At 42.7% G+C, this 22346-nt stretch overlaps 1 pseudogene across 1 annotated transcript; it reads right to left on the bottom strand.

Moving 5' to 3' along the window:
* Positions 1-1137: 1137 nt before the first annotated feature.
* Positions 1138-4033, bottom strand: LOC311248702 (heat shock protein 30-like; annotated as a pseudogene). Its single transcript has 2 exons — positions 4002-4033; positions 1138-1722 (listed from the first exon to the last, which is right to left on the bottom strand). The product of its transcript is annotated as a heat shock protein 30-like (transcript).
* Positions 4034-22346: the final 18313 nt, after the last annotated feature.

Here is a 22346-nt window from a genome sequence, read left to right as displayed (position 1 = left end):
CCCACCATTTAACTTTTTTATCCATGTTTTTTGAGTCTCATATGATCATACAGTACTACTCGAGTCTTAGCCTACCGTTTCTGGTGCGATCTGATTGGCCACTGACGTTTCTTAGGCAACTCTTTCGAAGTTGGTTAAGGTTAGAGTATGGAATCAGGGCTGGTGTTCTATCACCCTGCTCTAAGACAAACTCTAACCTTAACCAACTTCAAAAGAGTGCCTAAGCTTAACCGGTGGTGAAAGAAAGATGGGTCACACGATTGGCGCTACCAGAAACGTCAGTGGCCAATCAGAGCGCAGAACGCGAACGCGGAACTGGAAATCCGTTGGTAAAAGTTTTTTTTTATTGCTGTTTTTACCTCAAATGGAAAACCTCAAACTCTTATGAAGAGGAGAAAAAATACTCAAGATTAGCCACTTGCAGACAGCAGGGTGTGACGTACTGTATATTTTAGTTGATGAAATATTTTTGTTGACTAAATATTTTAGTTGATGAAATATGTTTTCATTTCAGTGTCACAGTATGACATCGATCTCCAAAATAAGAAAAAAAAATTTAATAAAATGTGGGGCCTCTGGTGACGAGGGGCCTCCAATTTTTTTTTAAATAAAAGTTAAAAAAGAATAAACAAATATTTGGGGCCTCTAGTGACGAGGGGCCTCAAAGAAAATAAAATAAAAGTAAAAAAAAGTATAATTTGGGGCCTCTAGTGACCAGGGGCCTCCAAAAAAAAATCTAAAAAAAAAAAAAAAAAAAAAATATTTTTTTATTTTTTTTAGGCCCCTCATCACTAGAGGCCCACGGGCCGCGGCCCGGACGGCCCGGTCGTTAATCCGGCCCTGCCCATAAGTTATTTTGTTTTGAGGATTCTGTGCGACATTAGTAAAAGAAAAGGAACATTTATTGATCAAATACAATCATATAAAAAGAAAATTATGTCATTGTTTGGATAAAGTAGAAGTTTAACCATGTAGATTTTAAAGTGGGACCACTGGGTCCACAGGTGGCCGCACTAACCAGCTGAGCTAAAGGGTTTGGCCCATTAGCTGATGCTGGTTGACTGTGACCAACTCCTCAGTAGTTTACAGAAGTCATGAAATACACATTTGTACCAATTTGGTCAGAGACATAAAACATTACGAGTCCATCTTTTCAGCAGTGTCCTGTTTGTTGCCAGAGTCCGTCTGTGTGGTGCTTCCCTCTGTCTGTGTGCTGAGGAACTGTGGTGTTGGTGTCTGGTCTTCTCCAGGCAACATCTGATGGCAACCTCTCTCTCAGCCTCCTCAGCAGATGGAGGCTTTGCTGCCTGGATGTGGAGCCTCCCGTCCTGAGCCAGGGAGCAGGTGACGGCCTCAGGATCGACCCCTTCAGGCAGATCAAACTCCTGTCTGAACTCCTGCCGTCTGTAAGAGTAGGAGCTTTTCCCCTCCCCCTGCTTCTTCTCTGTCTTCCCACTGACTCTCAGCTTCCTGCCCACCTGCTTGACAGACAGCTCCTCTGGGGAGAAGTCTTTAGTGTCCAGGGTCAGGGCAAAGCTCTCTCCCTCTTTCTCCAGCTTGTAGGAGACTGGCTGGATGGCCACAGAGGCTGGGACACGCTCCACCTCCTCCAAGATCTTCTGTTGAAGTTTGTCCATCAGCTCTAGACTGCTGTGGAGCGTCTGCATGTTTCTCTGCAGTCTCTCCCGCTGGCAGGGAAGAGGTGAGACCTCTGGCCAGAGACTGGAATCCACGGTAGCACAGCATCTTCACTGACTGCTGAGTCCTCTTGTTGTGATGGAAGGCTGGAGTGTGTTCAGTGTTGCTTGTGTTGCGTTGTGTCTCAGCAGTGGGACTGTCTCAGCTTTTATATTCTGCCTCTGGGAGTTCCAGTGTCTTCAGGAATGTTCCTGTCATTACCACAAGTCTCCACTGGGTGGCAGCCTCACTGTAGGTGATGTAAACAAACCACTCCTCATCTTCTAAAATAGGAATGGTCCGGATTCCGGAATGACATGTCAAGTATATCATATAGATTGTGTACTAGCACATAATGTTTATGCTGTTATTAGTGCTGTGTGTGTTCAGAAATACTCTCTGCTTCGAAGTGGTTATGCTTTGGCCCTCTTTCAAAGTGGGTTATGCTTAGAGTTTGGAATCAGGGCTGGTGGTCCATCGCCCTGCTCTAAAGAGAAACTCTAAGCATAACCACTTCGAAAGAGGGCCAAATCATAACCACTTCGAAGCAGAGAATATATATGTACAAGGCGGAAGAGCCCTTCGGAGCTAAACCAATAAGAGAGGGTCTTCGCTGTACGCGGGCTAGCCAATCAGAGAGCGTCTTTGCAAACTACTGCTACGGAAAAAAAATTACGGGGAAGGAGAGCACCCTGTTGGAGACAAAGATATATATAGAACACTAGATAGCTTACCCGCGCTGCCGGCCAATGGAGAGCGACGTCGTCGTAGGGCGGCCATCTTGCCCCAGGCAGCTCAGCTGATAACATAAATGTACTATTTAAATAACCATAGATTGTTCAATTCTTTACCAATTTTCAAACGGGTTGGTTTGCTATAAACATCAAAGATGTAGTTATGATAAGTAGGCATAGGCCTACTTATAAATAATTTTCTTTTTTTTTAAAGACGTTTTTTTACAAACCGCTTGAATCATGTTAATAATGCTTGTAATAAACCAAACCGTTTGTAAATCCGTCAATATTTCAGCGAGTTATGAGTATTTTTGTCTGTGCAGATCACTCACCCTCCAACAGCTACCATAGAACGTAACAGACAGGCTGACTGGGGCAAGATGGCGGCGGTTCAGCGACGCTGGTGACTCCGCCTTAAGCTATCTAGTGTTCTATATGTTAAGTTCATTTCTACTGCGGCCATTACGGTAATCTGGATAAAGGTGAATGGGCTCTGTTGTTGCGCGTCACTGGTTTTGGACTGGAGGAAGGCTGTGGCCACTACGCTGTGGAGCGTGAAATAAACATGAATGAAAGATAACGGTTGTCTTATTTGCAGCTTAACATGGTAGCAGAGGATGTCGGCCTCTAACGTTAATAACTACAGGCAGCCGCCTGGACTGGACGAAAAGACGTCTTTTGAGAAGTGGAAGAATGAAGTTGAGATGTGGAGTCGGGTGACGGATTTAGCCAAGAAGAAACAAGCGTTGGCTGTTGCTCTATCGTTGACAGGTAGGGCGAGGGATACTGCGTTGGAAATACCTGTCGATGATCTAAATAAGGATGATGGAATGGTAACTTTGATTCGGGAACTTGACAGGGTGTTTTTGAGAGAAGAGAAGGACCGGGCTTACGAAGCCTATTCGGAGTTTGATCAGATTTCGCGAGGAGACGGCGTCTCTATGGTGGACTATATTGTTGATTTTGAACAGAAGTACAACCGGATCAAGAAATTCGATATGGTTCTACCTGACGCTGTTTTGGCATTCAAACTACTGGATACAGCGGGCCTCGACATCAAAGACAAACAGCTGGCATTGACTGCCTGTGGTAAGCACACCTTTGTTGATATGAAGTCAGGACTGAAACGTATATTTGGAGAAAAAACGGAGAAAAGGGCAGGAGGCATTACTGTGAAGCAAGATGCAGCTTTTTACACAGATCAGAGACGAGAGCAGCAGAGGCGGGAGCAGCCGCAATCTCAAAGTGGACAAGTTAGAGGACCATTCGCAGGCACAAATCCGCTTGATAAATTTGGAAGACGAACGAAGTGTGGGATTTGTCAGAGCACATTCCACTCGGTGAAAGATTGCCCAAACAAGAAAGAATATGTAAAAGTGACGGAAGAAAATGAAGAGCCAGATGAGTGTAATATAACACTTATTTCTAAGGAATCAGATGCAGCAATATTCATGGTTGAGGCTCTGGGAACGGCCGTCATTGATACGGCATGTACACGGACTGTATGTGGTGAAAAATGGCTGGATAACTATGTTGGGGGACTAAATGAGAAACAAGTCAAAAGGTTGGTTAGCACAGAGTGTAGCAAACCTTTTAAGTTTGGGGATGGGCGAGTTGTGCATTCTACAAAAAAGGTCAAGATACCAGCCAAGATAGGAGAAACAAAATGTTATATTGAAACAGAGGTAGTCTCATCTGACATTCGTTTACTGCTCAGTAAAACTTCGTTAAAGAGAGCAGGAGCTGTGTTGAACCTGGAAAACGATACAGCTATAATGTTTCAGAAACCAGTAGCTCTAGAGTTGACTTCATCTGGACACTACTGTCTGAACATACTGGATAAGGAGTCCCCGAGTGAAGCATATGAGAATGTGGTCCTGGCCATCACAGATAATATGACCAGTGTGGAAAAACACAAAGCTTTACTTAAACTTCACAAGCAATTTGGACATGCATCAGTTGATAGGCTAAAGAAGCTGCTGACAAATGCTGGAAACACGGATGATGAATGCACTGCTATTCTAGGGGAAATAGTAGGAAAATGTGAGATATGTCTCAAGTACAGCAAGGCTAAGCCCAAGCCTGCTGTTGGTCTGCCCATGGCCTCCAGGTACAACGAGACTGTGGCAGTTGATCTACATGAGCTAGAACCAAATGTGTGGTACCTACACATTATCGATCACTTCACTCGCTTTAGTGCAGGTAGCATCGTGACCTCAAAGAAGCCAAGTGTGATAGTGAACAATTTTGTGCATTCCTGGATCAGTGTCCATGGTCCACCTGAGCGTCTCTTCACTGACAACGGTGGAGAGTTCAATAATGAGGAAATAAGAGACATGGCGGAGAACTTCAACATCGAGATCAAGACGACTGCTGGCTACAGTCCATGGAGCAATGGTTTGCTGGAACGCCACAACCAATCCCTTACAGAGATACTACTGAAGGTAAAACTTGACAAAGGACTTGACTGGAAAACGGCTCTTGATTGGGCACTCATGGCAAAGAACACAATGCAGAACGTGCATGGCTACAGTCCACATCAGCTGGTGTTTGGACAGAACCCGAACCTTCCCTCTGTGTTTGTTGACCAGCCACCTGCTTTGGAGGGAACTACAATGAGCGCATGGGTGGGAAAGCACATAACAGCATTACATGCAGCAAGGAAAGCTTTTACGGAGGCAGAATGCTCAGAGAGAATCAGACGAGCTCTTCGAAAACAGCTTCGTCCAACAGATGAGAAGTATGAAACAGGAGACAAAGTGTTCTACAAAAGGACAGACTGTGTTGAATGGAAAGGCCCTGGGGTTGTAATAGGGCAAGATGGGGTGGTGATTTTTGTACGTCATGGTGGGACATATGTCAGGGTTCATCAATCTAGGCTGCGAAAAGTGCACCCTGGGGAAAGTAATACTGTGGGCAATGTCGATGTATCTGTTAGTGATAATAATGTGCCTGTTACTGACAATGATATGAATAGTAACAGTGAGGACATGCCCGTTACTGATGGTGACATGAATAATGACGCAGCAGGTGTAGCAAACCAGGATATAGATAACCCTAATGGGATCAATCAAGACGATTATCACCAGACCGGCATAGAGGTGAAAACCGGTATAAAGGTAAAAGCCGGTCAGACAATCAGCTTTGTGGATAATGTAACGGGTGTTTCTCACACAGCTAAAGTGATGGGACGAGCAGGAAAGGCTACAGGAAAAAACAGCAACTGGTACAACCTACAGTACTTAGAACCTTTTGACATCACCGGTACTATGGGGTCAGTTGATCTTACTAAAGTAGACAATTTTCAGGTTAAGCCACTAGATGGTGTAGAACTTGATGGTGTAGAACTATGCTCTGATATGCAGGAAAATGATGTATTAGTAACAGAGGGTGTACCATTTGATAAGGCTAAACAAGATGAAATCAGTAACTGGAGGAAAAATTTGGTGTTTGAGGAGGTGAAAAATGTGGGTCAAAGACAGGTGTCAACGAGATGGGTGTGTACGCTTAAAGAAACCCCAGATGGTATCATACCTAAAGCACGGCTAGTGGCTAGGGGTTTTGAAGAATTTAACACTCAAGATCTACAGAAGGACTCGCCTACATGCTCATCAGAGTCCCTTAGATTACTCATATCAGTTCTGTGTCAGAAAAAATGGACATTGAACTCTATGGACATAAAGTCAGCTTTTCTTCAAGGAATGGAGCTGTCTCGGGATATACACATCCGCCCTCCTCCTGAGGCTAAAAGTGACGGGACACTGTGGAAGCTGAAGAAGTGTGTCTATGGACTTGCTGATGCCTCTCTCTACTGGTACAACAGAGTAAAAGCAACGATGATCAAAACAGGGGCCACTATGTCACAAGTTGATCCTGCTGTATTCTACTGGCTTGATGAAAACTGTATTGTGACTGGTGTTCTTGCCTGTCATGTGGATGATTTCATCTGGGGTGGCTCACACGCATTTGCCACGACGACCATCCCCCACCTCAAAACAGTTTTCCAGGTGGGACGTGAGGAACAAGACAACTTTCGCTATGTGGGGATGGAACTCTCCACAGTAGGTGGAGAAGTGCTTGTGCAACAGGAGATCTACATAAAGAACCTTCAGCCCATTCTCATAGACCCATCAAGAGCGTTGCACCGTGATGCTCTTCTCACAGAGTGTGAGACTGACAACCTAAGGTCAAAAATAGGACAACTCTTGTGGGTGGCTAGACAGAGTAGGCCAGATATCATGTTCGATACATGTGTCCTTGCAAGCAATCTAAAACATGCTACTGTGCAAACTATGCATGAAGCAAATAAGGTAGTACGAAAACTGCAATCAGAACATGTCACCCTGAAGTTTCACAACTTAGGAAAGGAGGACTCTTTGAAGCTTGTTGTTTTCAGCGACGCATCCATGGGAAACCTCCCAGATGGGGGAACACAAGGAGGGCATCTCATCGTTCTGATGGGTGAGAAAGGACGATTATCTCCAATCTGCTGGAAATCAAAAAGGATCAGAAGAGTGGTTCGGAGCACGTTGGCAGGAGAGACACTAGCCCTGGCTGATGGTATTGATAATGCCATATTTTTGTCCTCTCTCTACTCTGAACTTACTACAGGTATGGTCAAACAGCGCACCCTACCTGTGATGTGTGTTACAGACAACTTCTCCCTTGTGGAGGCTATCAAGTCCACCAAGTCAGTGACTGAGAAACGACTGAGACTGGAAATAAGTGGAATCAAAGAACTTATCCAGGACAAAAGGATCCAACGGATTCTGTGGTCTACTACGAAGGACCAGCTGGCAAACTGTCTGACCAAAAAGGGAGCATCTTCCCTTGTGCTGCTTAAAGCACTGAAGAATGGACAGTGAAAGCTAGATTACTGAATAACTGGTTATGATGACTGAGTTTTTTTTTTTTTTTTTTCTTGAAATATCATTGCAGTGTATTATTTGAAAAAAAAAAAAAAAAGTGAGATCTTGTATTATTTGTTTAAAAAAGAGAGTGAGATCTGATCTTGTATTATTTGTTTAAAAAAGAGAGTGAGATTGTTAAGTTCACTTCTACTGCGGCCATTACGGTAATCTGGATAAAGGTGAATGGGCTCTGTTGTTGCGCGTCACTGGTTTTGGACTGGAGGAAGGCTGTGGCCACTACGCTGTGGAGCGTGAAATAAACATGAATGAAAGATAACGGTTGTCTTATTTGCAGCTTAACACTATATATATCTGTGGTTGGAGAGGCGTTATTTTCTTTCGTAGCCGCATTTTGTGGAGACGCTCTCTGATTGGCCACTTCATGTGACATGTGCGCCCAATCGTGTGACGCCTGTTTCTACACTGGTTAAGCTTAGGCTAGGCTGGTAAAGCTATGCCTCCTAAAGTGTGAATCGGAAATACAGAAATACCGGCTACAGGCTTTCTGTTTCCGGGCACCCCCAGTTCTGTTTATAGTCCCCAGCGAAACAAAACAAGCAGACGCTCGTAAATCTCGAAAACAAGACAATGGAGTTATCAGCGGACATTTTCAACACAACTGCTAGAGTCTTCACTGTATGCTTGTATGCCGTGACAAATAAACAAGTGTCTAAATGGACAGTCTCCTAAATCTCCCAGCCTTTTGTACATGTAGTATTGTGAGGCGGCAATAACGAGCTTGTTTCTGGGGGGGAGTGCATTTTCATGAGCACCATGTCGTGAATTGGTCCGTTCGGAGGCAGCTTTCAGGGGCGGGACATTCTACCCGATTCACACTTTCGGCCGTAGTGCTTTACCAGGCTTTATCTCTCGAGATAAAGCTGGGAACGAGGTTAAGCTTAGGCGACTCTTTAGAAGTTGGTTAAGGTTAGAGTTTGTCTTAGAGCAGGGCGATAGAACACCAGCCCTGATTCCAAACTCTAACCTTAACCAACTTCAAAAGAGTCGCCTAAGCTTAACCAGTGATAAACTAGGCGTTAGGTAGTTTGCTGCTGTTAGACCCGGAAATGGGCAAAGACACAGCTCGTCACGCGATTGGGCGCACATGTCAGTGGCCAATCAGAGAGCGTCTCCGCAAAATGCGGCTACGAAAAAAAATAACGCTGGAGGCGGCTCTCTTCTGGTGACGGCAGTAGCTGCTAGCTCCTCCTCCTCTCTGACTAAACCCTGTTGGAGAGGGCACTCTTCTAAAACACGTAGTTTCTGGAGTCTCGTCGGTCAGGTAAACAAAGGTACATTCGGTTCATGTCCACCTCTCCGTTTTGTTACAGTAAACTCTGCTTGTATTCATCTACTGACCGCACATCTGATCTGTTGGGCGTTTCTGCCACTTTTCCACCAGACTGGGCCTTGACCAGAGGTTAAGTTAGCTGGAGCAGCTAACAAGCTAAGCTGCTACTACTGAGTTAGTGAGAAGATGTGACGTTAGGTCAGAAACTGGTGCGACTCTATGTATAGAGAGACATGTGCGTTTATTCAGCTCCTTACTAATAATGACCGAACATCTCAACTGTTGAGCATTTCAGCCACTGTTTCACTTTACTTGAGAGGCTATGCTGCTAAAATGCTTCTTAGGCCGTGAGCCAGGGCCCCACATTTGGATTGATTGATTGATTGATTGAAGAGTTTATTAACAGATTGCAGAAAGGGTACAGTACAGCTCAATACATACAATTGTTAAGGGGATGCAGACCTGAGAAAGACTTTCGTCTTGTTTACATCAGGGTCCCCCATTTTCAATTCATCATATGACACACACGACATACAGATAGACAGTACTGCTACATCTATACATTTATGGCATACCAGATTTGCAAATACAGTACTGTTTGTGATACTAAAAAAATTCAGAAAAAGAGTGTATATACATTTGACATAGAAACTGTGCATTGGAGGAGGTTGGGTAGGTGGGGTGGGGCTGTACATTGGAGGTGGGGGGGGGGGGTTGGGTAGGGGGGGGGGGGACACTGTACATTGGAATACTGACATACATTTGACATATAAACTGTACATTGGAGGAGGTTGGGTAGGTGGGGTGGGGTTGGGTGGGGCTGTACATTGGAGGGGGGGGGGACTGTAGTTCAAGTTTCAAGTTTCTTTAATAGTTGTCATACAGAAGTACAGAATACTTTTATACAAAATGCTTCTTACTGTTACGCTCCAGAGACTGTGCAAGACAAGATAAGTATGAAATAAAATAACATAGTATAGCATGTAAATTAGAAGTAAAAAAATGAGGTCACAGTGTTCAGTATAGACATATGTACAATGTTCGATGCAGAATAGACGTAACTGAGTTACCATATAATATACAATATACTATGCAATGTACTAATATACAATACTATATAGTGCAAGGCAGAAATGGGATGAGGTGCAATTTAGGTACAATTTACAGTAGGTGTACGAGTTGTAGTGCAAATCCTTTATCAATAAATATAAAGTGTGTTTGTGTGATCTAAAGTGTGGAGAGTGGGTGCTGCAGTGTGTTGTTTGTTTAAGTGAGTGTGTGCGTGTGGGTGTGTGTGCTGTGTGCATTTGATGGTTGTTGCATAGTGTTTATTGTTCGTTTAGCAGCCTGATGGCCTGGGGATAGAAGCTTCTTCTGAGTCTTTCTGTGCTCGCCTTAAGACTCCGGTATCGCTTGCCTGACCGCAGCAGTTCAAAGAGGCAGTTGTTCGGGTGGCTGGAGTCCTTGATGATTCTCTTAGCCTTCCCCCTGCACCGCTTGTTGTAAATGTTCTGGAGGGTGGGAAGCCCCCCTCCAATTGTGCGTTCGGCTGAACGTGTCACTCTTTGTAGTCTGCTACGGTCTTGTGCAGTGCTATTCCCAAACCAGGAGGTGATGTTGCCAGTCAGGATGCTCTCTATTGTACATGAGTAGAAGTTCCTAAGGATCTTCTGACTGACTTGGAACTTCCTTAGGCGCCTGAGGAAGTAGAGGCGTTGTCGTGCCTTCTTCACAACACTGTCAATTAGGGCTGGGCAATATGACGATATTATATAAATATCGGGTACAGTTCATTAACAATACACTTTTTCAACGTATCGTGGATATCGTGATGTTTTGCCCAATAGGATTGTGTCGCGTCAATCTGGTCCACACGTTACTCGTTCATATCTCAGCCTGTGTTGAGATATGCCCATTCCGCGGTCTGTTAATACAGTTTTCAATCAGACAGATGTATGGAAAGGCTTTTATTATAACATTCGTTGAGGTAAAATCATTATGCGTCATTTAGTCATCCTGTTGTGCACTGGTCTCCTACTAGTCGGTTGCGGGGAGCTAATGTAAGTAGCTTTGTTGATGTCAGCACACCGGACATTCAGGAAGTCAAAAACGAATGGCGCTTGCCGATTGGTGCTAAGAACAGCAGGGCGGGTGCAAGCGGTGTGACGTAATTGGCAGACTCGACTGTCAATCAAAATTATTCTGTTGTCCGTCAGAATGAATGAATGAAAACTTTATTAACATATTGCAGAATGGGTACAATACAGTACAGGAGGATGAAGACCAGAAAAAGGCTTTCGGCTTTTTTACATAAGGGTCCTCCATTTTCAATTCATCAAAACATTTAGAGACATACAAATATACAGTAGTTTCATAAAAATGCTAAAATGCTATTGATTGATTGATTGATTTAAAACTTTATTAACATATTGCAGAATGGGTACAGTACAGGTCAATACATACAATTGTTAAGGGGATGCAGACCAGAGAAAGACTTTTGTCTTGTTTACATCAGGGTCCCCCATTTTCAATTCATCATATTTCATATCTAAATCATATAATATCTCATTGCTAAATATATGCAATATATTATAATCTAATAATCCAATAATCTAAATCTAATATATAATATAAAAATGCTAAATGCATGGGTATTTTATTTTGTCTTTAATGTTAGCTTGCAAACTCAAATACTGTCTTGGTAAGCCTCATAATGAAACGTTTGGGGTAAAAAAGAAAAACATTGTGATGTGTATCGTGTATCGCCGAAAGGTCAGAAAATATCGTGATATCATATTTAGGCCATATCGCCCAGCCCTACTGTCAATGTGTGTGGTCCATGTCAAGTCCTCGGATATGTGGGCTCCGAGGTACTTGAAACTGTTCACTCTCTCAACCGGTGCCCCGTCGATGCTGAGGGGGCTGTAGTCCTTGACCCCCGACCTCCTGAAGTCCACAATCATCTCTTTTGTTTTGCTGACGTTCAGGGAGAGGCAGTTCTCCTGACACCACTGTGACAGATGCTCTACCTCTTCCAGGTAGGCCCTCTCGTCGTTGGCAGAGATCAGGCCCACCACTACTGTGTCATCAGCAAATTTGATGATTGTGTTGTTGTTCCGCTGTGCCACGCAGTCATGTGTGTACAGGGAGTAGAGGAGGGGGCTCAGAACACAGCCCTGGGGGGCCCCTATGTTGAGCATGATGGATGAGGAGGTGCAGTTGCCTGCTCTTACCACCTGGGGTCTGCCAGTCAGGAAGTCCAAGACCCACTGGCAGAGGTCATAGTTCAAGCCCAGGTCCCTGAGCTTGGCTATGAGTTTGGAGGGGACTATGGTATTGAATGCTGAGCTGTAGTCGATGAACAGCATTCTCACATAGTTCCCCTGCCTCTTGTCCAGGTGTGATGCTGCTGTGTGCAGCACATGGGCTATGGCGTCCTCCGTGGACCTGTTGGGGCGATATGCAAATTGCAGGGGGTCCAGGTTGATGGGGAGGGAGGAACAGATGTAGCCCTTCACTAGCTTCTCAAAGCACTTCATGGCTATGGAGGTGAGGGCTACAGGGCGGTAGTCGTTGAGGCAAGCGGGCGTAGATTTTTTGGGTACAGGGATGATGGTGGACTTCTTCAGACAGGTGGGGATGACAGCCTGTTCCAAGGACAGGTTGAAGATGTCAGTGAATACCGGGGCCAGTTGGTCGGCACAGACTTTTAGGACGCGGCCGGGGATGCCGTCCGGTCCTGCTGCCTTCCTGATATTCACTTTTTTAAAGGTCCGCCTCACCTCATGCTCTGTTACCCTGAACACTGAGTCTCCATCAGCAGACCCCCCCCCCCCCCCCCATTGCCGTGGTTTGTAGGCTGGTGTTGTTATGCACAGCCTCACACCTCGCATAGAAGGAATTGAGATAATTTGCTAAGGAGATGTCACTGTTCAGTTTGAGGGAGGTGCCTTTGTAGTCTGTCATTGTTCATTACTGCTCTCCTGACGTTGTGTCTTGCCGTCTTGTGTTCTTCCATGTTGCCTGTCACCAGCCCGGTGTTGTAGGCTGATTTTCAGAGCCTCACGGACGGATTTATCTACCCAGGGCTTTTGATTTGGGTATATTCTAATTGTGGTAGAGGGGATTGTTTCTTCTACCAGAGTACAGACAAAGTCAAGCACCGTTTCAGTGTATTCGTTAATATTGGCTGTGTTATCACGGAATACACTCCAGTCTGTGCATTCAAGCGCAGCTTGGAGTGTCTCCTCTGACGTCACGGTCCAACGCTTAACCTCTCGCGATACTACCGGCGTTCGCTTGAGACTTTGTTTATACTTTGGCAAAAGAAAGATGGCGGCGTGATCGGACTTACCGAATGGACTAAGAGCCTGTGACTTGTACCCATTCTTAAATTGCGAGTATACATGGTCTAATATGTTCTCGCCTCTGGTGGGACAGGTCACATGCTGATAGAAATTCGGCAACACCTTTTTAAGACGCGCGCTGTTGAAATCGCCCAGAACCAAAATGGCAGCGTCAGCGCTAGCTATCTGTAGTTTGTTTACCTCGTCGTGTAACTTTGAAAGTGCGGCCCCAGTGTTCGCGTGTAGCATGTAGCCATGCTTGTCAGTATTCCAGTATACAGTATACCACGGGTACCATCTTGGGGGACTAACTTCCATAGTGATTTTTGGGAAGGTATTCACCCTACTGCTAGAAAATATGTGATAGAAGGTATTCACCCTACTGCTAGAAAATATGTGATAGAAGGTATTCACCCCTACTGCTAGAAAAGATGTGATAGAAGGTATTCACCCTACTGCTAGAAAATATGTGATAGAAGGTATTCACCCCTACTGCTAGAAAATATGTGATAGAAGGTATTCACCCCTACTGCTAGAAAATATGTGATAGAAGGTATACACCCCTACTGCTAGAAAATATGTGATAGAAGGTATTCACCCCTACTGCTAGAAAATATGTGATAGAAGGTATACACCCCTACTGCTAGAAAATATGTGATAGAAGGTATTCACCCTACTGCTAGAAAATATGTGATAGAAGGTATTCACCCCTACTGCTAGAAAATATGTGATAGAAGGTATTCACCCTACTGCTAGAAAAGATGTGATAGAAGGTATACACCCCTACTGCTAGAAAAGATGTGATAGAAGGTATACACCCCTACTGCTAGAAAAGATGTGATAGAAGGTATTCACCCTACTGCTAGAAAATATGTGATAGAAGGTATTCACCCTACTGCTAGAAAATATGTGATAGAAGGTATTCACCCCTACTGCTAGAAAATATGTGATAGAAGGTATTCACCCCTACTGCTAGAAAATATGTGATAGAAGGTATACACCCTACTGCTAGAAAAGATGTGATAGAAGGTATTCACCCTACTGCTAGAACATATGTGATAGAAGGTATACACCCTACTGCTAGAAAATATGTGATAGAAGGTATACACCCCTACTGCTAGAAAATATGTGATAGAAGGTATACACCCCTACTGCTAGAAAAGATGTGATAGAAGGTATTCACCCTACTGCTAGAAAATATGTGATAGAAGGTATTCACCCCTACTGCTGAAAAGATGTGATAGAAGGTATACACCCCTACTGCTAGAAAAGATGTGATAGAAGGTATACACCCCTACTGCTAGAAAAGATGTGATAGCAATGCAGCAGTTGCCTCCAAATGTGTGCTATCACATCTTTTATAACACTACCAAGCATATTGTTCAGGCCTCCTGTCTGAAATTACATGCCCCAAATGAATCATGATAGCTCCTCTCCTGCACAGAGGTATGTGGTAACACATACAAAACAACCATAAATACATTGACTATCCTACAAAAAAGAGCAATAAGAGTAATAAACAATGCAGGATATCGGGACCACACACACACACTGTTTCTACAATCACACATTTTGAAGTTCATTGATATGGTAAACTTTAAAACTCTGCAAGTTATGTACAAAGCAAGAAATAATCAATTACCGGTAAATGTAAGAAGCACATTTTTGGATAAAGAGGGGGGATACAACCTCAGAGGACCATTGAACTTCAAAAAACCTGTGATGAAAACCAACCTGAAAATAATGTGTATCTCCTCTTACGGAGCCACCCTGTGGAATGGGCTACAGCAGGGCTATTCAACTAAATTGTTCAGGGGGCCACATTGTCAGAAACCCAAGGGGCCAGGGGCCGGACTGCCACGGCGCCTCCCCGTGCTATGAATATATGTACACTTGACACAACACGCAACCACATTTTCACAACTTTTATTTAAAGGGGAACTATTTTACTATTTCTTTCACTATTTGGGCACTTTTACACAATTCCTGTGGGTTTATGGAACACCTCTGTAATTTTCTTTTTTTTTAATTCATTGTTTTGTATTTCTAATCAAGTACTCAAAAACAGCATTTTTCTACCTCAAGATCTTAAGCGTTTTGAGCCTGGGCTCCAACCACAGTGGGAACTGTGTGGAAACTCAGCTGATTATCATGCAGCGGTGTCTCTCTGACATCACAAATCAGCACATTTTCAGATGACTCAGTTCAGTGAGGGTGAATATTGTGAGAGGAGAATTGGAAGAATGCGCCAATATGAGAATTAGAGACATAGATCATATTAATATAAGTCCACATAGCTAGGAAACAATGCTAAACACTGAAAAAGGCCATTTATAAGATAGTTCCCCTTTAACTACATTGCAAAAGTAGTATACTTTTCAAAAAAAGTGCTTCATTTATGTGCCACATCTGCAACATCTCCTGCAAAAAGTGCTTCATTTATGACTGTGCAACAACTGCAACATCTCCTCTTCAACATTTCAATATAAAAATAAAATAAAAAACAAACAAGTGCATGATGTGCATCTGAACATTCTAACATCAACACTTGAACAAAAAAACACATTTATAGTGCAGCTGAGCTTATGAAAAAGTGCTTCATGTCTGTGCAACAACAGCAAATCACAGCATCTTATTAGCACTTATTGTCGACTCTTAACTCTCAAACATCAGGGGGGTGGGGGGCAGACAGGCCTAGCCTACATACACACATCTAATGAGAGCGATTGCACTTCTTTGACTGGGCAATGGCAGAGAAAGAGGGTTCATAGGAAGTGAGGGCTACCCGCAAACAGTGATGCAAATGCTCATTTGTCAAGGAGGCATATGGTTGCTTGTTTTAATGGCATTCATGTGAGAGAAACTGGATTCACAGGTGTATGTTGAGCCAAACATTGTTAGCACAGATATTGCCAGCGTTTTTATGTTGGGGAATGTCTTGACATGAATACACTTTATCCAAAATGTTGTGGTGGATTCATTCTCAAGTGCCTGTGTAACCTCGGGTTCAGATTCATAACTAGCATAGGAACATAAATAGTTAATGTTAGTAGGTAAGAACTTTCTAGACAGTAAAACATTCTAGGCCCAGACTCCCCAAAACCCCATAGGATTGTGATAATGTAGTCCTGGGATAATATGCACAGGGACGTGCATTAGGATAGAAGGGGAGAATGTAACCCCGGGTTCAGATTCATAATTATCAATTACATAAATAGTTCCTGTTTATCTCTGCTACCACTTCCTGTTTTACCATGAGGTCCCACTTCCTGTATATAGCGTATGATGTCATGATTTGAAGGTTCTGGAACCTTTGTGATGTCATCCTATGATGTCATATAGAACATTCCGGAACCTCTTGGTTTCCTATATATTCAGCCAGCTCTCAAGCAGCCAGCCTCTTTCGCCTCGACCACTGGACCAGCAACATCCCCCAGACGGACCGGACTAACCAACCGACTGGAAGCCGCAAGTCTCCACCAGCACCCCGGAGCAGTCCAGACCACCCCTCACCAAGCGTGCTCAGCTGGATAGATACCCGATGGCGAGCCAACCCCGGAACATTTGATAAGACTAATGGCAGCCTGATGTGAATACCCATGAGGCTCACCTAGTGCTCAACTATTGCTACACCACTAGTCCGGTAGGATTGAACTGAACGAGACTACAAGGACTTCCAAGGGAGGCAATCCCGTTCACCTTATGTTGTGATATTGTATTTTGTATTTGAATTGATTTAACTGGATATATGGATATAGATATTCTGCCATTGTATGATGTTATAATAGAACCTTCTAGAACATAGAACCTTCTAGAACCGGTTGTGGTGATGTCATAATAGACCTCGATTATCGCCGAATCACTTCCTGGTTTAAAGAGTTTAACGGGCCAATTCACCTAATAAGGTATTTGCATTCCCTGATAAACTAATATAGAGTTACCGATGATAACCTCAGAGACGTCTGAGTGAACCCCAATGTGTTGATCCAATCGACCTAGGCCTTGATATCGACCTAACCCTCCCGCAAGGAAAGGTTACTGACCTAATCTAAAAGGGATACTTCAAAGCATAAGTTGTACTTTACGTACGTATGTATTATTACTGTTTATCTAGCGCGCTTTTAATTAAAACACCGGTTATTGTTATAACTCTGCCTCTGGTCTACAATTCTTTTAATTGTGTATATTACTCCTTGTCGCATTCGAACCTAGAACTGTGCCCGTGGCAAACAGCTGTTACTGGTATTAACACAAGTGCTACACCTGCTTCAGAGCAGATGATGCTTGCATGTCAATTATTTCAAGTTGCAGGAGACCTTCATCAATGTGAAGTGATGCAAGGAACTCTTGTCCTTTTGTGGAAATAGCAGCTACATTGGCAAATGGGTTGCTCACAAAATGCATCAATTCTCTGGACATGTCAAATTCATCAAATCGACTTGCAAAGTTTTCCCTCAATTTATCAATGAAATCTGTCATTAATTGAGTGACTTTTGGCTCAATTGTGCGTTTTAACGTTGACATGAAAAGAAAAAAGTAAAAAAAAAAAAAAAAAAAAAAATTATATATATATATTTTTTTTATTATTATCATGTAATCTTTGGCGGGCCGGTCAGAATCATCCCGCAGGCCGGATCTGGCCCGCGGGCCGCCAGTTGAATAGCCCTGGGCTACAGGATGAACTAAAATATTGTGAAAACATAAATCAATTCAAATCTAGACTAAAAAAGGTACAGAAGGGAAGAAGAGCTTTAATGGCATATAATAATAATAATAATAATAATAATAATAATAATAATAATAATAATAATAATAATAATAATAATAATAATAATAATAATAATAATAATAATAATAATAATAATAATAATAATAAATACGTATGATACTGTATTGTGCGTAGGGCTGGGCGATATGGCCAAAAACGTTATTGTGATAAAATAATAAAATAATTTTCATATAACTCTATATCGATAATTATCGTCGATATACATTTCTGTCAAGTTTAATTAACTTAACCACTCCGCACGTAAACTATAAAATAGCGGCGTGCAAGCTAATGATCCTAGCCAGCCTTGTTTCCTACCCAGACTCCCAGAGGTGCACCGCAGGTCTCCTTCGCTGTCGCCATCTCCTTCACTGATTGGTTGTTTGGTCCAAGCTTGGAAAATCGATATATCGAAACTTTGCGACCATGTTTCATGTTTATTTCGAGGGAAATAATGTATCGCGATGATTATCGTTATCGTTTTATCGCCCAGCCCTAATTGTGCGCTATATCATATCACATTATATAATCATATTATAATTCATTTATATATTATATTGAACTATATTTGCAGTACGTACTATTATATTATGGTACTATATTGCTTCATGCCATGTGACCTATCAATGTTTTCAGCTCAGTTAGACCTGTCCTATACAATGATATATTTCTTATTGGTTTTCAGAAAAATATTTTGGAAAACTCAATACAAACCCAGGGCACATATCACATCACATAATTTTTTCAGGAATTAAAATAACTAATTACTTAAGTTCCGTCAGTACAGACAGTTCTCAGTCTCTATCCGTGGTGCTATATAGGCTATTAGGGCTGTACCGAATGTCATTTTTTAACATTCGAAGCTTCTATTGAAGTATTCGAACGAAGCTTCGAATGTCTATAAAAAAAATAATGAAACGTTTTTTAAATCTTTTTTAAACTAAATCCTCAATTTGAATAAAGTGATTAATCTGATTAAATGAGTCTTTCTTTTAATCAACTTTCTTTAATGAATATAACTCATCAGTTTCGTCAACATAAATAATCCAATAAGGGCACGGTTGGTATGAAAGTGATGGTGACGTCTTATAGTATAATATTATAATATTAGTGTAGCCTAACCTTTAACTGCAACTGTGAAGAAAACCCCCATTGGTTTAAACAGATTGAATAGACATATACAAAAAAATAAATGTAATAAAAAATTCGAATGTTGATTTAGAATTTGAATGTCAACATTATGATCAAAGCTTCGAAGTGCAGTTGCCAGACCAGGCAGTGATGTTCCCAGTCAGGATGCTCTCCACAGAGTAGAAGGCCTGGAGTATCTTCCCTGATACTCTGAATGTCCTGAGTTGTCTCAGGTGGTAGAGGCGCTGCTTCGCCTTTTTTAACACTGTCTGTGTGTGTTGTCCATGGCAGGTCCTCTGTGATGTGGACTCCCAGGTACTTAAAGCTGCTCACCACAGTGCGTAAAATATAGGCAACATTGGCTATAGATAGCCCTTCTAAAACAATTGAATATAGGCTAAACTTTGTTTTAACTTCAGTTCTTCTTGAATTCACATTTCTTTAGTTTGCAATAATGCAACTGCAACAATTACAAATATATAAATAATAATATAACGGGCTGCAAAAACAATTAGCCTGTTTAATATGCTAAACAGTGCAAAAGGCAATATGCCTGGCCTGGGGGCTATAGGCTTCTAAAACAAGGTCCGAAAGACCGTAGCCTAAAGACTAAATGCCTATCGCGTGTTATTAAGCATCGTTGGCAGATTGTTTTTAATAAAGAGGAGCATCTCTGCCTTTTCGGATGTAATTCTGTTGCTGTGTTCATCCACGATGTTGGATGCAGCGCTGAACAAGCGCTCACTATCCACACTTGTGCAGGGCGCAGAGAGGCACGCTCTTGCCACAGTGGCGAGGGCAGGGAAGCGATCCCTGTTTGCTTTCCAGTACGCCAGTGGCTGTGCACTCCGAGAGATGGGTGGCTCTGAGAGGTAGAGATTTGATTGATTGATTGAAAAGTTTATTAACAGATTGCAGAATGGGTACAATACAGTACGGCTCAATACACACAATTGTTAAGGGGATGCAGACCAGAGAAAGACTTTCGTCTTGTTTACATCAGGGTCCCCCATTTTCAATTCATCTGTGACGCTGCCTCGCTCTCGTCGTTGGCCTGCTGCACGGTTTCTTCATCCATCATTTCGCCAAACATTGACGACAAGGAACCTGACCTTCTCAGCTGGCTCGCCTGTGTCGCTGGCTCCGGGTGCTGGGTCGGGGCCTGGCTGTCTGTGTCTGTGCCTTGAGCGCGTCAGAATAACATCGGTCCTTGTATCTTTTATTTAAAACAAAGAAAACATCACATTAATTTAGCATGGCGTTCGTTCTTTTATACGATGCAGCATAAGACTGTCATAGTCATCCTAAATAGGCCTATACATAAGACGAATAAAACAGCGGATTTTATCCAGCTAAAAGAGGAAAAAATATGTTTGTTAGGCTAATCTAAAATAGATTAATTAAATGTTGTTAATTATATTTTTGCTAAATGTATTCTGGCTAAATGTTGTTAATTTCACCTTGGGTCTATGATGGTTGCCAAACTGTAGAGGGGCTCTTTTTCGATGTCGGCGAATCTGAGGGTTACAGCTTCCAGCAGTGTGGATTTTGTCGTCATCACGCCATGATCTGATGCGACATCTTTGCCCAGGAAACGTTTTAAAGCCATCACAGGTGGTTTGCGTTAGCGGCCGTTTTTAGTTTTTACTCGCCTCGGCTAGCTTAACACTATCAGTGCCGACCTTGTTTACCTTTTTACCCCGTTGAATGCCATCATCCACTTCAATGTTAGCGTTAAAAACGCCTAATCTATGTTTTAAATTATGGCTATGTGTCTAATCTGCCCGTCGCTTATCAATGACTTGTTTGCAGTCAACATTTCCAACTTCAAACAAATACGGCCCTCCCTAACACTTGAAGCCGCAAAGACATACCTACACTGTATGGTCTTCTCTCACATTGAATATTGCCTTCTAAACTGGTCATTTACTGGGGCCACAGCCATGAAACCCATAGAACAACTCTACAACAGAGCATTGAAGGTATATGACAGGAAACAGTACTCATACCACCACTGTAAAATCCTGGATAAGCATCAAATTTTTAATTTTGAAAACCTCAGACGTTATATAAAAGTTCCTGCTTTGTATATAAATGCCTGCACAGATTAGCCCCTCCCCCTCTCAAGGAGTTTATCCACGAGAAAAGGAACACTGGATTAGCCACTAGATCAAACACCAGAGGGGATTGTGAGGTCCATTTTAGAAAGACCGCCTTCAGCAAAAATTGTCTATCGATAAAGGGAAGTGGAACATGGAACAGCCTTCCGGTCCCCTTAAGGGAATGTCCCACCCTGTCCACCTTTAAGGGCCAACTCAGGAAATGGCTGTTAGACAGCCAAATATGCACTCATTAGGGATGTTAGTGATGTTGTACTGACTGAATGTCATGTTAGTGTGGTCATGTCAGTGATGTCAGTTTTTATGAATGAACGTTGCATGGTCCGTTTTGTGTTTGTTTTATGTTAGGACTACGGGTGGAAATTAGCCCTGTGCTATTCCCGGCATATTTACGTCCTTATCATGCTGTGATGTTATGCATACACATGTAAATGATGTTCATTAATTTGCATTGTCCTTAATAAACAAATCTTAAATCTTATTGTCGAAACAGATTGTTTTTTAATCGGTTCATATCCTTTTTATAGCATTTCAAAAAGCTATTCTCTCGAAAATGTTCGGAAAATTGAAAGATTACTTCATAAACGGCATTTATTGGAATATTCTCGAATACACTAGACACGTAGTCATTTGTCGGCCTATTTATGAATCGTTTTCAAATAAACGCTAGATTATCGATAGTATATGTGTACTTATGCACGCTATAGACGCGGGCTGAAAAATCCTCTCGTTTCCTCAAGATCACACACACACACACACACACACACACACATACACACATAGGGACACGCTGTTATCTCAGTGAATACAGCTCAGATTACCCCAAGACTGGTAACATAGACTCCTTACCTTAGATCAGATGTTCTCCAAAAAGATTATTCCAATTCCTGATCGCCATTCCAAATATCGATTGCGTTTATTGATTGATTATTGGCTGCTGTAAATATATAATCCAGGCTGCTTTCCGTCTCGCGATCAGATCCCTCTTGATCAGACGGCTCGCCAGCACAATGGAGCCAGTTGGCTCCACCTCTACAGATCTACAGATCCCAGGTCAGTCTAATCGACTGACCTGCAGTTACACAGGGATAGACGATAGGGGGCGCTTTTTTCCCATCTGAGCTCCTGGAGGGGCTGCTGTACCAACGGGAGACTCGGTTGATGAAATATGAATTCAGATCGCTAATAAATTTCTCGTCGTCGGCACTCAATGGGGGGTCTGATAAAACGAGAATAGTCGTCGCTGGCATCCAAAGTGTTAATGAACTCTCCATGCTCTGCTGTGTGATGAGACTTCAAATGTCGTATTAAATTTGTTGTGTTGAAACTCTTGACATTGTTTCCCCCACAAGGTATTTTATTCTGGCAT

The sequence above is a fragment of the Notolepis coatsorum genome (genome assembly GCF_963971535.1).
Source record: "Notolepis coatsorum genome assembly, contig: SCAFFOLD_125, whole genome shotgun sequence".
NCBI classification, from domain to species: domain Eukaryota; kingdom Metazoa; phylum Chordata; class Actinopteri; order Aulopiformes; family Paralepididae; genus Notolepis; species Notolepis coatsorum.
Note: the sequence above shows the minus strand (reverse complement) of the source record. Positions and strands in the feature narration are given on the sequence as shown.